This window comes from Nomascus leucogenys, chromosome 21 (assembly GCF_006542625.1).
Source record: "Nomascus leucogenys isolate Asia chromosome 21, Asia_NLE_v1, whole genome shotgun sequence".
In the NCBI taxonomy this organism is placed as follows: domain Eukaryota; kingdom Metazoa; phylum Chordata; class Mammalia; order Primates; family Hylobatidae; genus Nomascus; species Nomascus leucogenys.
Window position 1 is genome coordinate 26,600,680 of NC_044401.1, and position 17,846 is coordinate 26,618,525.

Sequence of the window (17,846 nt, forward strand, 5' to 3'; positions counted from 1 at the left end):
TTAGTTTCTTTCCTGGTGCTAGTTTGAGAGATAAATTTGAGCTAAGGGCCTTGGATTTCATGCGTACACTGAGAGCAGGTGATTTCTCACTGCTGTCTTTCATATCATCTTTGCTTTCCTCCTCTTGATCTTCACCTATGAGAGGAGATGCTTTCTAGGTGAGGTAAAATAAATACATATGTAAAAGGAGTCTAAGCACTACCACAGAAGATTTAGGGATTAAACAGTTCTGGATTAAAGTGAGAAGGGGTAAGAGGAGCTCTGAACTCTGCCGGGGATCAGCCCTTTAAATGTATTTGTTGTTCTCAAATATGTAATTGGAGAAATGGCATCAGTGAGTACATAAAAGCAACAATACATTTGGAGGTTGGCAATTCTTTAATTTAACCCTCATCTCTATCAGCTATATAGGGATGCAGAAAAGTAAACTCAGGCACTGCCATTTCCTGCCTTGGTATTAATCAGAACCAAAAAGATTTGGATACACATAAACATAACTAAAAAGGTACTTAAAATCCTTTAAGAACATTAATCATACATTATGGATCTACTGAGTTAGTAAATGCTTAACAAAAATAATTTTAAAATTCCGCAAACACAATAATGTTGTGAGTTTAAATCAGACTTTAATATAACAAACATCCTTGGCCCGCATTGATTGCCAAGGATGTAAAGGATACTCAAAACAATTTATACCAATCTTCCCTTCATAAAGATGTTAGTAACGTATACAGCAAAAAAAAACCAAAAAGATAAAAGGAAAAAGACCATAGTCTCCATCCTTTACGTACTCTTTCCTTTACTATCGTTTTTTGGGTGTGTGTTGCTGAGGATTTATTTATACCTTTTGAATATGCAATCCTCCTTTGTTTCAAAGCTAGAGCCTTACAGCCCTGATTATAGCTTCTTATAGAATAATCTTTCCTTTTCTCCAGAAAGTTATACCACAATATACATCAAATCTGCATGTAATGATCTCTAGAACTACTTTGCTCTATTACGAAAGCTTCCCCCTATACTCACTATAACACACACACTCTGTCTCTCTCTCTTAGACCTAATCTTACAGAATTAAATTTTGCCCATTTATGTTGCTCTTATACATTCTGAGCTCACAGCTTTTTCTTTATGGATTTTGCCTGTCTTGGCACCAGGAGAGAATCTTTTAGGCCATCCACCTTAAAAGACTTGTGTCAGGCTACCCCATCTACTCTGTCACCTCCCCCTACCAGCTCCTTTCATAATCATCCATACAACCTGCTCATTCAGTTCTTTAATTCCTCTGAAAATATTGTTCTCACTCTTTTTTCCACATAATAAAAGGAGCTATTTACTTTCAAATGAAGCAGCACCATTTTAGAACAAGAAAACTGGCTTTTGAGTGCTCTATCACCTGGAAGACCATCACTCAAGGAAGAGATATTTTCAAGTATTATTTTTCTAACTACATGATACATTTAAAATAAACTTCTTTCTAAGGATCTTACAGAACTGGTGATGTTGTTTGGCTCTGTGTGCCCACCCAAATCTCATCTTGTAGCTCCTATAATTCCCACATGTTGTGGAAGGGACCTGGTGGGAGATAATTGAATCATGGGGGTGGATCTTTCCCATGCTGTTCTCATTATAGTGAATAAGTCTCACAAGATCTGATGATTTTAATAAATGGGAGTCTCCCTAAGAAAGCTCTCTTTTCTTGTCTGCTGCCATGTGAGACATGTCTTTCACCTTCCACCATGATTTTGAGGCCTCCCTAGCCACGTGGAACTGTAAGTCTGTTAAATCTCCTTTTTTTTTTTGTAAATTTCCTAGTCTCCAGTATGTCTTTATCAGCAGCATGAAAACAGGCTGATAGAACTGGCAAAACTTATTTTTAAAAATAAATGTTGGCAACCCACTGCAGGTGTTATGAAAGCATAGAATGCCCTGCTTTCTTAAGATAACTGCACAACAGGGCACATGTTTAAGAATCTGGATTTTAGTCAAATGTCCAAAGGTTTCTTCCTTAAGGACATTTTGGAGAAATCTATAACCTTAGTAAAATGGGGATTAAAACAATATAAAGATATTTCTCTTTGAGTAGTGCTTCTGGTCAGGTCAACGCTTAACACTTTTGTCTGTTAAAGCATTTTATAAACAGTGAATTTGTTTCCAACTAATAATAATTTCAAAATAGAATATTTTAGTAGCATTCTAAATATGTAAGGTGCTTTTACATACAATTTTTATTTACTTTCATATGTCTCAGTGAGGTTTGTAGGACAGACACTGTTACCTCTTTTGACAAATGAAGAAACCCAGGCTAAGGGAAGCTGCAAGAGATCAAGTGACTTGCCCTAATCTTTGACACAGATGGTGGAAAGTGGAGGCAGAACTAGGCTCCAGGGTTACTACAGATTAAATCTCTCAGTGAATGACTCTCCAATTTCCAAGAATTAATTCATTCAACAGAGAATTTTAAAATTCTCACTGTGCATTAGGCATTATGCTAAAAGCAACCAAGAAACAGTGTACTTAAAGACAATAAAGTAGGTAAACACTGATAAGAAATATCCTCAACCCTAGTTACTTACTGAGGAGAGTTAGGAAAGACTTCAAAAAAGAAAGGATGTTTTTGCCTAGTCATGAAAGATGATTAACGTTTTACTAGACTGATGGTATTCTGACAGTCTGGGAGCATAATATTCAATGGCAAAAAAAAAAAAAAAAGAAGGATGATATGGTTTGACGGTGTCCCCACCCAAATCTTATCTTGAATTATAGTTCCCATAATCCCCACATGTTCTGGAAGGGACCCAGTGAGAGATAATTGAATCATGGGGGCATATACCCCTGTTCTGCTGTGCTCATTATAGTGAGTGCATTCTCACAAAATCTAACGGTTTTATAAGGGACTTTTCCCTCTTTTTCTGCATGCTTCTTCCTGCTGCCATGTGCAGAAGGACATGTCTGCTTCCCTTTCCACCATGATTGTAAGTTTCCTGAGGCCTCCTTAGCTATGCTGAACTGTGAGTCAATTAAACTTCTTTCCTTTACAAATTACCTAGTCTCAGATATGTCTTTATTAACAGCATGAGAATGGACTAATACAAAGGACAACAGAAATTTGATGTGGTTGGAATTTAGACAGGTGAAATGGTTGGAGGTGGGGATGGGGAAGTAGAGATGGTAAAGAATGGTAGTGGTAGGAGATGAAATTTAAAAGGTAGGCAAATATATATATTTTTGTCCCTTGGGCACTCTCCTCATTGAAAAGTGGTTTCTACGTCCCCTCCAATTGAATCTGGATGGACTCTGTGACTATATGACCAACAAAATACCATGTAAGTGATGCTTTCTAGGACTATTCTTTAAGAGGTTGGCAGCTTGCATTATCCTAATTCTACTTGCTCCTAGAATATAACCACCATGCTGTGAGAAAACTCAAACAGCCCTGTGGGGAGTAACCATTTACCACAGCTGCCAGCCCAGGTTGAGCTCCCAGCCAACAACCAGCATCGAGTTGCCAACCATCTGAAGGAGCTACTTGAAAGTGAATCCTCACCCCTTTATAAGACCCACAGTGAAGAGCACATGAAGCAGAGATGAGCTACCTCTTCAGAGCCATAAACAATTTCATATTTAATGAAAAATAAATGATCATTCTTGTTTTAAGCCACTAGGTTTGAGGTGGTTTGTATGCAGCCCTAGATAATTGGAATATGGGGGATTCATGATCAAATTTATAGAAAGGTTCCACATGTGTGATGAATAGCAGTGGGACTACTTCATTTGATTAGATGGAGAGGAGACAGGGGAAGAGAAAAATGAATAAATGTTCCACTAAAGCAGATAACAATCATATTTTTTAGCTCAGAGGATCAAGCATGAATTTTAATGATTCCTGAAAACATCAGCATCTTAGGAAAGCTACATATTAACCTAAGTTCAGGATGTGACATTAAAAAAAGATTCATACTCTAAAAATGCTCTATCATTGAATATTCTTATCTTAATGGCAGAAAAAAATTATGTCTTGAACACAGGAAAGTGACCTAAAAATATAAAAACTAACTCTCCCTGAAAGAGGCTGTCAACATTTTAAAGTATTTCTTAAATCCCAGAATAGAAGTTAAACCTGCGTGAGAGTTCCCTGAAATATCCATTCTGTACGGTTGTTTTAATGCTGAGGTTTCCTCAAGAACACACAATTTTTATTATAACCTATAGATTACTACACCTGCAAGATTTTTAGAAAAATAACAACCTTTGCTCACCCCACCACTGTCTAACCCTTCTGTTAAGAAAACTTGTGAAGTGCTTGTTTATTTTTTTGTTTTGTTTATTAAAGATCCCTTCATTTCTATAAATTATGGCCTGGTTAAAGATAAGCATCCTTATAATTCCTATTTTTCTCCATAATTACAGTGTTGAACACGTTACAAATATTCCTGAATCACCTATCACTGAAGTAAAACCCTCTTGTAAATAGTATGGTTGGGCATGTCTAGTGGTCATTTATTGTCACATGCATGTTATGTTTGGGGAACCATTTGGCAAGTGGATATTGAAATTAATTTTATAATAAGCCATATTCTTATACTTCCTACATTCCTCTGATGATACATAGAAAGGAAATTTTCAAAGGCCAATGGCAAAGGAAAAATAATCAGTTAAGCTCTAGGTAGGAGGAAAAAAGAGTTGTTTATCAACTCACTGGCAAATTATTTTCCAAGGCTAAGGGCAACATAAATCACACCCTACTCTCTGCCTCTGGGAAATTTGCTCTGGGCTAAGAACAAAGGATATTGAGATAGTTATGTAACTAGTGAATTGAACTGTTGAATTCAGTCTACACTGGCAAAAAGACTGCACAGAAGTTGAATTAGCAGCCACAATTTAAAAAACAGCTTCTGTATAAAAATTTGTTTCTCTAGCTTCTCTTGAAGAAAATAGAATAACTTGCGGGACTGGGTTCATATTCTCACAGGGCAGCCCCTCACCAGGCAGTGTAGTGACTGCCCACAATAGAAGGGGCATTTAAGATGCAATGTTCACCTCCCCCTCCTGGCACTCCCTGCCCTGGGTCACTGTGCCCCATTCTCATCATTGCAGTGAGACTTTATTTTTCTTATAGTAAAATTATAACAAAGTGAAATTTATTGCATCCAAATTTCTAACAAAAATAAGAAAATAAAACTTAGTCAAAAAGGGCAAATGCATCCAGAAACGTTCCTTATATCCAGGCCTCTTTACCTGTTTATGTTGCACTCCTAGTCCTCATGGGAATTTGAGTTCACTTCCTGTGATTTTAGACAGTCAAGATGAATTATTTGAGCCAAAAGAAAACTGTTGACTCTGCTTCCGCTGGCCTGAGGGAGCTTGAAAATATATCAATTTCCAGTTTATTTTCTCTCAAAGAATTTACTCACTAAGAAAGTCAATCCAACTGTCCTTTCACTGGCCTTTGAGCCATCTCACAAAATGGCCATTTATGGCTTTTGAGTTGCCCTTTCGACAAAGATGTCAGTCTCAGCCCTATACTTCTCATGTACTTTAAATAATATTTCTCAACTTCAGGTTATTTCTACCCTTAGCAGTTGACTGACTTATGGCTTATTAACCCATTCACTCCTTCCCAAAGCCCACAATCAAAACCATCTATTGCAGATAGTGATACGTTTCTGGTCCCACAAAATATCTTATTTCTGTATTCAATTTGCAGTTCCTAGTTTCTGCTCACGGTTTCCTCATCTGAAGACAGCAATCAAATACGTTCTAAAAACAAAAAGCTTCCTGTTGTTTAATAAAATGAATTTTAAAGTGAAGTATTGAGGTAAACGCCTATTTATTTTTAATTTTTGTTTTGCCTTATCAACATTACTTGGTAAAAGTAATCTTGTGAGCCTTGGCTGGAATAGGGAGTATGAGGACATGCCTCGCATCAGGAGATGATCAAGCCTCACAAATGCAATGTGAGTGGTTGCAAGCACCTCCACTGCTGACTGCAGCCTTGGGAAAGCAAAACATCTTGAGCAGCATCATCTGTAACAAGATGCTATGTTCTGAAGGGTTGAGTCCTCCAAAATCCCATGTTTAAACCTATTCCCAAATGTGATAGAATTAGGAGGAAAGGTCTTTGTGAGGTGATTAGATCAAGAAAGTGGAGCCTTCATGAATGGAATTATTGCCCTTATAAAGGAGACCTCAAAGAGCTGCCTTACTCTTCCTGTCATGCAAGGACACAGGTAGAAGGCACCATCTATGAACTAGAGAGCAGACCTTCTTAGGCACCAAATCAAGTCTTGATGTCAGACTTCCCAGCTTCCAAATCTACAAGAAACAGATTTTTGTTGTTTTTAAGACACCTAATTTATGGTATTATTGTTATAGCAGCCCAGACAGACTATGACATGAGGTAATGTTGGTAATTTAAAAGAATAAACACAAACCCAAATTATTAAAATAGATCTACAGAAGACAGAGACAGAGAGGAAGAGAATAAGAGATTTCCAGACATTGAGAAGCTGGCAGAAAGCATTAACAGGCAATAAACAAAAGCCCAACCAATGATTAAGCTGTTCCACTTTGGGGCTGCACGTTTGGCAATTAACATCTGTTTCTGGACTACATAAGTAGAGGCAAGTTAATGGTATTGTTGCCGAGGCCTTATCTGCTTTCGTTCCTCAGTAGCAGTTATTCTTATTTCCTTAGGCCTAGAGGCTGAAGAGAAACTGGCACCTGTTTCTGAGTCTCTATTGGAGCCTCAAAATGGAAAATAATAGGCTAATTAAATGAAAGAATTTTCCTCCTGCCCTGGAGCTGCTGGGAAGAATACAAACCATTCATCGGAGCGTTCAAGTTTTTGTGCAGCAGAATAGATGATGGATAAAAGTTCAGGTGCTCTGCAGTTAATTCTGGGCAAGTGCTTCTGGCAGGCATCCAATGCCCAAAGACACAGCATTGCTACAGTCTGCCAAACTGCATCCTTAGGAAGCCTAATTTTCGATCCCTTCAAAAGTCTGAATTGTAATTGCTGTGTTCCGAGACAAATGAAGGGCTAATCTGCCTCCTCACAGTGTACATTTCCAGAAGGGTTAATTTCCAGGTGTGTCAAGAAGGTGGCTCTAATTCTTCCTAAATCACTGAGGACAACAGTGATTCCCATACAAAATGCATGAAATGCATCATCCTGTCTTTATTTATCACAGGAAAATCTGTTGACCATTCACATCAGAAACATCTGGGGTGACCAGACCGTGAAATCAAAATCTCCCACATTGGCATTCAGAGTCTGTATTTTTTAGCAAGTTCTGTGATTCCAATTCACGTTAAAATTGGAGACCCATTGATCCTAGGTTATTTTTTTTTAATTTTACACTTGCACTTTAGCACATAGACGTTTCACTGGTACAGTTTATACCCTCATGAAACCTATGGATTTGTGAAACATAAAATGAAAAATGAAACAAGAAAATCTATTATTGCAAATCTTGATTATCTCTATGAAGAAAAAGGAAGGATGCCATCACAAAGAGTTAATTAGGGGAGGCAGGAAACGAGCCAGGTAAGTAGATAAGGAGAGCCCTCTGTTAAGACATCTCTTCTCTCTCCCCAGAATTATTAACTTTCTGTAGTAAATCAAAACCTAGGTTCCGTGCTAAGGCCCTGAGGAAGTAAAAGCCAGTTCTAAGGAAATTTAGAATAATACAGCTTTGTTTGTGTCTCCAAACATATGCGAATATTTTATTATATTCTTAAAGCAAACCTATGAGATCATCAAAACAAATATTATCAGACCCATTTACAGATGAGGAAATCTATGGCATTTTAAATAACTTGACTATGATCAAAAAAATGAGTTAGAGATGAGCCTTCACTTAGTTCGTGGGTCTTCTTGTTTCAAGTTCATTGCATAGACAAAGGAATATTCAACAGGAACCCAAAGCAGAAGGTAGTTTAGGTCATCTTAGAAGTGTATTTCCTACCAAAAGAAAGGTAAACTTGTCTTAATAGAATGGAATATCTTCTGCCTATGAAATTATCACTGATATTCAAAATATCTTTCCTTTTTATCTTGTCACATGAAAGTACTTGATCAACTCCCCAGTTTTAGAAACCACCCTGATTCAATTTAGTTTTTACCTTTCTGTTGAGCAGAAGAAGAAACTGTGCTGGTTCCTGCAAAAAATATTGATACAGTTGTTCCCCAGTGTTTATGTGGGATTGGTTCCAGGATCACTGCAGGTAGCAAAATTCAGGGATGCTCAAATCCCTTATATAAAATGCATGGTGTTTACACATAATCTACACACATCCTCCCATGTACTTTAAATCATCTCTAGATTACTTCCAGTACCTACAATGTAAATGCCATGTAAATAGTTGTTATACCATATTGTTTAGGGAATAATAAGAAAAAAGTCTGTACATGTTCAGTACAGACACAACCATCCATTTTTTCAAATATTTTTGTTCTATAATTGGTTGAATTCATGGATGAGGAATGCATAGGCATAGAAAACTGACTGTATAGGGTACTATCTCTCATAGAACTAACAAATTAATGGGTAAGAGAAAGATACATCATAATCTACAATATAATCTGAAATTAAATAACTACTAAACAATAAATTTGACATGATCAATTTATTCAACAAATATTTAATGAACACCTACTATATGGGGGAAGTTCTTGAGACAGGTAAATCAGGCAAAACAAAAATTTTTAAACAGGCAATATTGGAACTATGTTTTTAATCAGAAAATGAGATTGACAGCTGGAAAATAAGAATAAAAGGATTAAAGGTTGAGAGCAGAAAACACAAATTAAAGAGTGATAAAAACATAATAGGCAGGAAAAATGTAAATAAGGATACTCTCAGACTTTGAAAAACAATGTTGTAGAAGACACTGAAAAGTTTGAGATTACATCAAAGAAAATTCTCGCAGACTTGGTAAGTATTTAGGACTTTATTGCAAGGTAAATTGAAACTATTTTAACTTTGAAGAGTGGAAAAAATAAATCCTAGTCCATAAATGAGAAAGAAACATACCTAAATTACAAAAGAACATATTAAAAAATCCTCCAATACCTCATTTTTCTCTTTGATTTTATAATCCTTTAGTGTGCATACATTAATATAGGTAATATATATTCCTAAAGTTTTAAAATGTTTAAGGTTAGGAAATAGATATATACAATTCTCAATAAAAATCACACTTTGCCAAGAACTAGCTAGTGATTATTACAGGGTCTTGAGTTCCCTTCTAAAGGAGGCAGGCAGAGTGGATTGGAGATCCCATCTCATCATTTGCATGTCCCTGGGCAAGCATTGTGACTTATTCTTCTGCGATTCCTCAAAACTTAAGACAGTGTTCAATACACAGAATCCATGTTTAATGAATGAGAATAAATAAATGAGTGATAAATCATCATTCTAGCACAACCATGCCTGGAAATTTAATATTTTCCATTATTTTATGCATATGGGTTTGCTTATATTTTCCTGAGAATTATAATGCTGCTTCTTGCAAATACAATGAATCTTCACCAGATTACATTCTGTAAATAGCCTTCTCATATTAATATAGTCCATGTGAAAATAAAAGAATACTCTGAGAAAGTGGTCAATATGACTTTCCATCCAATCTTGCTGAAAATAGATAGGCATTCACACACATACATATATATGCACACTGGTGTATATATATATATATATATGTAATTATATATATGTATAATTTTCATTCAGTTCTTTTGATTAGTGAATGGTAAGAACCAATTTTAATAAAGGTTATGACAAAAACTTACTTTGACCCTGTATCATCTTTTCCAGATTAAAATCAAAGCATATAAAAATATAGCATATTATAACTGATTTAAACAAATTTTAGTAGCAATATAAAGTTGTCTTGTCACAGGGATCAAGTTTCTTCTTACTGAAAATCTTTTTTACATGACAGCTGCAATTTCTTTAATTATCAGAATATCTGGAAACCACTTTCACAAGTAAGGTTATTATTTTTCGTTTTTATGTGATGATTAAATCCTCCTAGAAACATATCATGTTGTACTTCCAAATAACCTCTCAAGACTAAGAAATCAACACTAATTCAGCAAAAGAATATAGATGATATGAAATCTGGCCTGACTAAAATATATTGGGATGGGAAATAGTTTGTGTTCAAAGAATGTCTATCAAAATTGTTGGCAATTCTGCAAAGGAAGAAATACAAAGGTGTTAAACTATCAAATAGTTTAATTAGAAGGTTATATACACTTTTGAAATTATCATTATCAGCATGGAGGAGAATTCTCTCCAGCTGCTCTTTCTTGCCAACATAGAGAGTGAATATTTATTTTAAGGTAGTAGAGTTTTAGTCATCCATTTACCAGTTTTTGCTTTCTTTTTTCTTTTTTTAAATTATACTTTAAATTTGGGGATACATGTGCAGAATGTGCAGGTTTGTTACATAGGTATAAATGTGACATGGTGGTTTGCTGCATCCATCAACCTGCCATTTAGGTTTTAAGCCATGCATGCATTAGGTATTTGTCCTAATGCTCTCCCTCCCTTTGCCTCCCACCCCACAAAAGGCCTCAGTGTGTGATGTTTGCCTCCCTGTGTCCCTGTGTTCCCATTCTTCAGCTCCCACTTATGAGTGAGAACATGAGGTGTTTGGTTTTCTGTTCCTGTATTAGTTTGCTGAGAATAATGGTTTACATTTTCATCCATGTCTCTGCAAAGGACACAAACTTATTCTTTCTTGTGGCTGCATAGTATTCCATTGTGTATATGTGCCACATTTTCTTAATCCGGTCTATCATCGATGGGCATTTTGGTTGGCTCCAAATCTTTGCCACTATGAATATTGCTGCAATAAACATGCATGTGCATGTGCCTTTACAGTAGAATGATGTATAATCCTTTGGGTATATACCCAGTAATAGGATTGCTGGGTCAAATGGTATTTCTGGCTCCAGATTCTTGAGGAATCGCCACACTGTCTTCCACAATGGTTGAACTAATTTACACTACCCACCAACAGCGTAAAAGTGTTCCTATTTCTCCACATCCTTTCCAGCATCTGTTGTTTCCTGACTTTTTAATTATCATCATTTTAACTGATGTGAGATGGTATCTCATTGTGGTTTGGATTCACATTTCTCTAATCGCCAGTGATTATGAGCTTTTGTTTGTATGTTTGTTGTCCATATAAATGTCTTCTTTTGAGAATTGTCTGTTCATATCCTTTGCCCACTTTTTGATGGGGTTGTTTATTTTTCTCTTATAAATTTGTTTAATTTCCTTGTAGATTCTGGATAATAGAACTTTGTCAGATGGATAGATTGCAAATATTTTCTCCCATTCTGTAGGTTGCCTGTTCAATCTAATGATAGTTTCTTTTGCTGTGCAGAAGCTCTTTAGTGTAATTACATCCCTTTTGTCAACTTTGACTTTTGTTGCAGTTGCTTTTGGTGTTTTGGTCATGAAGTCTTTGCCCTTGCCTGTGTCCTGAATGGTATTGGCTGGATTTTCTTCTAGGGTTTTTATGGTTTTAGGTTTTATGTTGAAGTCTTTAATCCATCTTGAGTTAATTTTTGTATAAGGTTTAAGGAAGGGGTTCAGTTTCAGTTTTCTGCATATGGCAAGCCAGTCTTCCCAGCATCATTTATTAAATAGGGAATCCTTTCCCCATTGCTTGTTTTTGTCAGGTTTGTCAAAGATCAGATGGTTGTAGATGTGTGGTGTCGTTTCTGAGGGCTCTGTTCTGTTCCATTGGTCCATATATCTGTTTTGGTACCAGTACCATGCTGTTTTGGTTACTGTAGCTTTGTAGTATAGATTGAAGTCAGGTAGCATGATGCCTCCCGCTTTGTTCTTTTACAAGTTTTTAAGTTAAAAATATAGGAATAAAGGGTTGACTATATGTATGGGCTTGCAGATACAGGATTTTCCTGTGATCTCCTAGAAGTACATAGTATAAAATTATAATTTTAGATTGGGTTTCAGTCACCAAGATTGACTAAATAACAATCAAATACTTTGAAGCACAGAGGCTTAATGATATATTTAGCACCTTAATAGGGTGAATAGTTAATAATTATTTCAGACAATGAGCATCACTTTATATTGAAACAATAAACTGTTTTACAGAGCAATAGATTGATTACAAAAATTCTCCTCTATTTATGACATCTTGTCATATGACTTTAAATGCCTTGTCACACTCAATCTCAGCTTGATCATGTGATTTACTTTGGCCAATGGAATGTTAGCAAATGTGATGCAAAGAGAAGCTTTTTAAGTGCTTCTAAATTGGGAGTTGTTCTCTTTGGCTACTTTTGGAAAGCCTATTACAATTACTATATATGTGAATAAGCCTAGGATTGCCTGCCGGATAATGGAAGAACCACATAGACTAGAGATAAGATGTCCTAGAACAGGTAATCCACCAGTTAATCCAAAAGCTGACTGCAGATAACACAAGCAAACCAAGCAGAGATCAGTTGAATCAGGTCACATTGGCAGAACCACCCAGGTGTGGCCAGGACAAATTGCTGGCTCATGAAATCATAAGCTAAGTAAATTGCTATGGTTTAAGCCATAAAATTTTAGGATATTTTATTACAAAGCAAAAGTTAACTAATCGTATTATGAAATTAGTTTCAACAATCTATTAATTTTTATAAATTATTTCTCTGAACACACGTGTAGCAAAATAAAAAAAAATTGAACTATATTCCCATTAAAAAGCTTACATATTACTTTTTATGAATTTCTAGATGTTTGTACCTCAATCTGCTTGTGAGAATTGTTCTATAAACTGCAAAAGACTATAAAATTGTCACTATTAATGCAAATGAAACCTTGTGGATCCCATGAAAATATAAAAATATTTCCCCCATCTGATGTTGTTAAAAAGGCCAAAATACTATGTTCTGTTGGAATGTGGGTCATGAATGTCTATATTTTAAAAATGAATAATTTTAGGAGTGACATAGTTATATAAGCTTCAAAAAGAAGCTTTAACCATCTAAAAATTAATATATATTTTTAGAGTTTTCTGAGTAGACAGAGCAGTAAGACATTCTGGAAATAGACTTTTATGAACATTTGATTTACAGATGGCAAAAGTTATCACTTAAGAGCTGCAAGTAATGTTTGTTTTGTTTTATTTTTCTGCTTATGGAGAAGACCTGAATGATGTAACCTGAATGCAGTTACTTCATACTAAGAAATTTAGTCATGTGGCTGGTCATTTTATTTGGGTATTGATTCTGAAAACTATGTTGCTTAATTGCGAAAAATAATGCTTTTGTCAGTAAGCATTTTGACAAATGTACATATATACATATAAAAAGTGTATTTGTATTGAATTGAATTTGACTCTGGAACATGAGTTTGATTGTTATCCAAAGTGAAATGTTATCTAAGGCTGATTAACTCAAGATGGACTAAGGCAGAGATATTTTGTTTTAGGGTCACAGGGCAGGGTCACAACACATCCTTCAAATCAAAGCAAGTATCATGATTAATAATCCTTGGAAAATGTCAACACAGGGAATTAAATAAGGATTTGGGAGATGGGTCTTTTAGTTGAAAGTAACAGCAGAGCTTCATTTTTTTTTTTCATTCTGGAGGCTTGTGGAAGAATCCTGAAGTCAAAGTAATGTGGACATGGAAAAGTAAACTCCTATTAGAGGGAAAAAGATCAGCTAGTCCCTGTACATGACATTAGGGCAAAAGCAAAAAGGAAAGCACATTTCACAAATAGCCCAATAGTGGGCCTGAATTTGGCCTTGAGTAGTGTAAACTAATCTAGTGTAGCTTTTTTCCAGAATCCACATATTCTTAATGAATTGCTTTTTAAAACTTAAGCATCTTCTCTTCTTTCCTTGTCAGGAGTTAAGAGACTAACTAGTCTAGACCTATTCTTGGGATGAAGGACCACATGGAAAAATATTGATAGCTGAGTGAGCCACAAACCATAGTTAGGGTCCAAGCAGGGTCCAGATGTGGCAGATGGCTTAGGTAGCAAGAAACTGCCAGGACAACTTAGTGGAGCAGGTAACTACAGCAAACTTCGTTACATTGAAAGCTATGTTCAGTTTAACTAATACCAAAAGTAAAAAAAAAAAAAAAAAAAGACAAATAAAAAAAACCAAAATGGCACTTTTATTTTCTAATTATCGTGAACAGTATGCTCTTAAAATCCAGTATAAGACATATTTGATCACATTATACATGATTAAACCCTTCCAATATCAGTCCACAAAAGCTTTTGTTAAAAAGCTCCTGACACTGAAATTCACCTAGAATCCTAGACTCCAAGCCTGAATCCCTTTAAATTCAGTACTTCAATTACTTTAGTACCCCAATTACTCTAACTTTAACTTCTGAGCTGCTTTGAGCCTCTTTTCACTCAGATTGTAAAATGTGAGATTAAATTTCTAGCAGACTTTCAATAACAAATGTGTTAGTTTATTAAAAAGGGGGACTGCCTCCCTTCCAAATAAGTTACAAGGCAGTAGTATACACTGAAATGGGGTATTTTCTCAGAACTAGTTGTTACTTAGGGCTTGATTCATGTAGAAAATGGATATTGTCTGAGGCTGAAAAGCAGTGTTTAATGGCGGAAACTCTATTTCTTTTCTATTTGAGTGAGATTGGTTTACTCGGTTCTAAAAAATGTATTTTTTAAAGCCTCAAACTTGTAATCCAAACACACCATTAAACTAAGAGTGACCTCATTGCTAATTGTTTATAACTTCCTCTAAGGGTTGTACTTTTTAAGGAACACTTTGTGATCTTTTGATATGTTAATTTATTTTGTAACTTCCCTTTGTTAATGGTGTCACTTTATACATTGGAGTGCTAATTATTAAAATAGCTTTTTATTTAAGAGGATATTCTTTAGAGGAGAAACACCTTAAATGAGTATTTCAAGCCTGGACAGCTTTTTCTTACTTTTCTAGATGTCACCACTTCCTCTGTTATTGAAATAAACAGCAATTTGGGTAATACCCAAGGCCATCACTTCTTATTACAATAATTCTCGCTCACAATTATGATCAAAACATTAAGACAAAAAAAAATTGTAAGGGCAGATAGTTTTAAAATACAGCTATATTTGAGCAGAGTACAGTTTGAATTATAATCTAAGGCTTCTTGAATCGAATCTGTTTTCCTGGGTTAAAAAATGTTTATTTCATGTTGATTAAGCCATGCAATCTCTCTGGATCTCATTCTCATCATCTATAAAACTAGAAGGTTATACTAAAAGGCAAATCAAAATAACTCTGCTTCTAAAGCATTACAGTTTATGGTCTAAATTGTCCGCTCTTTGATCTCTAAGTAGTAAAGCACTCTGAGCTCTGAAAGGAAGAGCACAAAATCAGCAGAACTTCCAAAAATCGAGTAGATCTCTTTTGTGGAAGTTTAGATCAAAGATCGGATAATGTAGAGATATTATTCTTGCTGCCCAGCCACAGAGAGTATAGTCAGCTTGCAACTGCCAGTTGACAGCTTCTTCTAGGCTCCAGAACTTAGGCCTCTCTCAGCTGTGGAGAGCCAAGATGGTACTCTTTCTAGGGAAGCCCACATCCAGAACTGGAGAAGTTAGTATCCTAGTATGGACACTGTTGAGCAGTATTCACACCAGATCTCCCCACTATACAGGGTGGAGTTTCGTTAGTCCTACCTCAAATTCACCTTCGTCCTTCTTTCCATCCTGTTCCATCCTTCCACTTTCTTTCATGTGTGTTGATAATAATCACTCAAACCACAAACTCCATCTCAGCATAGGCTTCCAGAGAATGTAACTCCTTCCAAATATCAAGATCAAAGGGCCTACTGTTGCTATAAATTCTAAACCTTTAATTCAGCATTACACCATTCTCCTAAGTGGAGATCAAATTCTAGAATTCACCTATGACAGACGAATAAGGAGAAGTTTTAGTTCAACGCAGATTTGTCAGAATTCCACTGAAAATATTAGTATCAATAGGTCCTAGGTTTTTCGGAAAACTGTAAGCATAGCAACTTACTGGAGAATTATTACACCCTGCATCCCCAAATTAGTTCACAATCCTAAAAGTGAAGATACGGGTCCAAATATTTTGATGGAGCTGGGTAAATTGTGATTATTTTGAATCACTAAATTGACCTAAATATGAACAGATTGGGTTATGCAAAAATTCTGGAATATTTTGCCTTGATTAATGAGAACATTCAGCACCCACCTGTAAGTATGCATGTGTAAGGCCTTAAAGGAGGTATTGTATGCATACACATTCTCAACACCTAAAGCAAGGAGAACTCAATCGCTTGTGGTATGTTACCCACATTCGCCAGTAAGAAAATGACTGCTAAAATATATATGGGTCTCTGACATTTTTCTCAGAATCATCCTGTAAGTCTGCACAATACAAGTCAGAAAAAGATTTTACAGCAAGTGAAAATATAAATAGAACTGTGAATAGAATTATTAAACACATTAAACACAGGAATAATCTGTTCCAAGTTATCTATGTTACAGTGTGGATAAAACTAAACAGAAAACTCTAATAGTTAACTGAAAAAGTCTCTCACCAGTTTTGAAGTGCTGTATTGTCCTAAATAAAGATAATTTAAAAGTTAAAACAAACAACCAACCAACCAACCACAAAAAGCTTCACCAGAGTCCCTGGTGAACAAAGTATAGAATGAGAGCTGCAAATCTAAGCCCCAATCAATCTTTAAAGTCCCTTATAAACAATGACCTTACTGGTTATAAGGTGCCATATAAACAGTGACCCAGGAGTCCTACCCACATCTCCCAAACAATCCCTGTCTCTGACATGTTTTATTGAAGTTTATCAACTAAAGCAAAAATTATCTGAAATAATGATTTTATTACTACTTTAAACCCCCAATATAAATTTTGACTTTAATAACATTTAATATTGATTAACATGGCCACTTCCCGTGATATTTTCCTAGCAAACCTTGTCATTTTAGTAATTCCTCACAATTATTCCAGGAGAGAAAAGTGACATTATGCTAAAATGCATTAGGTCTAAATCATTGAATATCATTTTTCAATGTCATAGATCTCCAAATTTTATATTTACTATACTATATATAGCTATTAGTTTTACTCACACACCACCAGTGTTGACAAACCAAAAAGAGCTGCTTCAGTCACTGAATAAGCACTGAACAACTCAACACATTCACATCAAGCACTTATTGAACACCTATGATGCATAAGTTGGTGAAAAGAATACAGGACTGATAGAAGGCTCAATAACCGCTTCCATGGTTTAACTTCTGCCACCAACTCAGTAAAATACTTTGAACAAGACATTAACATTCAATGGGCTTCTGTTTTCTCAACCATAAAGGAAAAGGCCTGGGCCAGACAACCAGCTCTAACATTCTATGGATCTGTTCCTCTTCTATGAAAAAAATGCCAGCATAAGTCCTGCAAGCATAACTGATATTACAGATTGAAAGGTAGACCTCATGCCCATGCATAAGAAATGAAAGACAATCACGTGTACGAAATGCTAAATTGGATGTTACAGTGTAAGAATAGTGAGGACTTGAAATGTCAGGAAAAGCTGTATTGAAAATGCATGTGGTATTTTATTAGGAATGATAAACAGACGAGAGGCTTTCCCATTAAGGCATACAACATGACACCAAGAGGATACTGAAGGCTGATGCACAGAAAGGTACACATTTCATTGCCTCAGGGGATAATATTTAAGAAATGAAATACTAATAGACTAATAATGCAACCTTTGGTAGTTTTCAGAGAGAGAACAAAACATATATATTTTTTATTTCTATAAATATATATTAAACATATATATA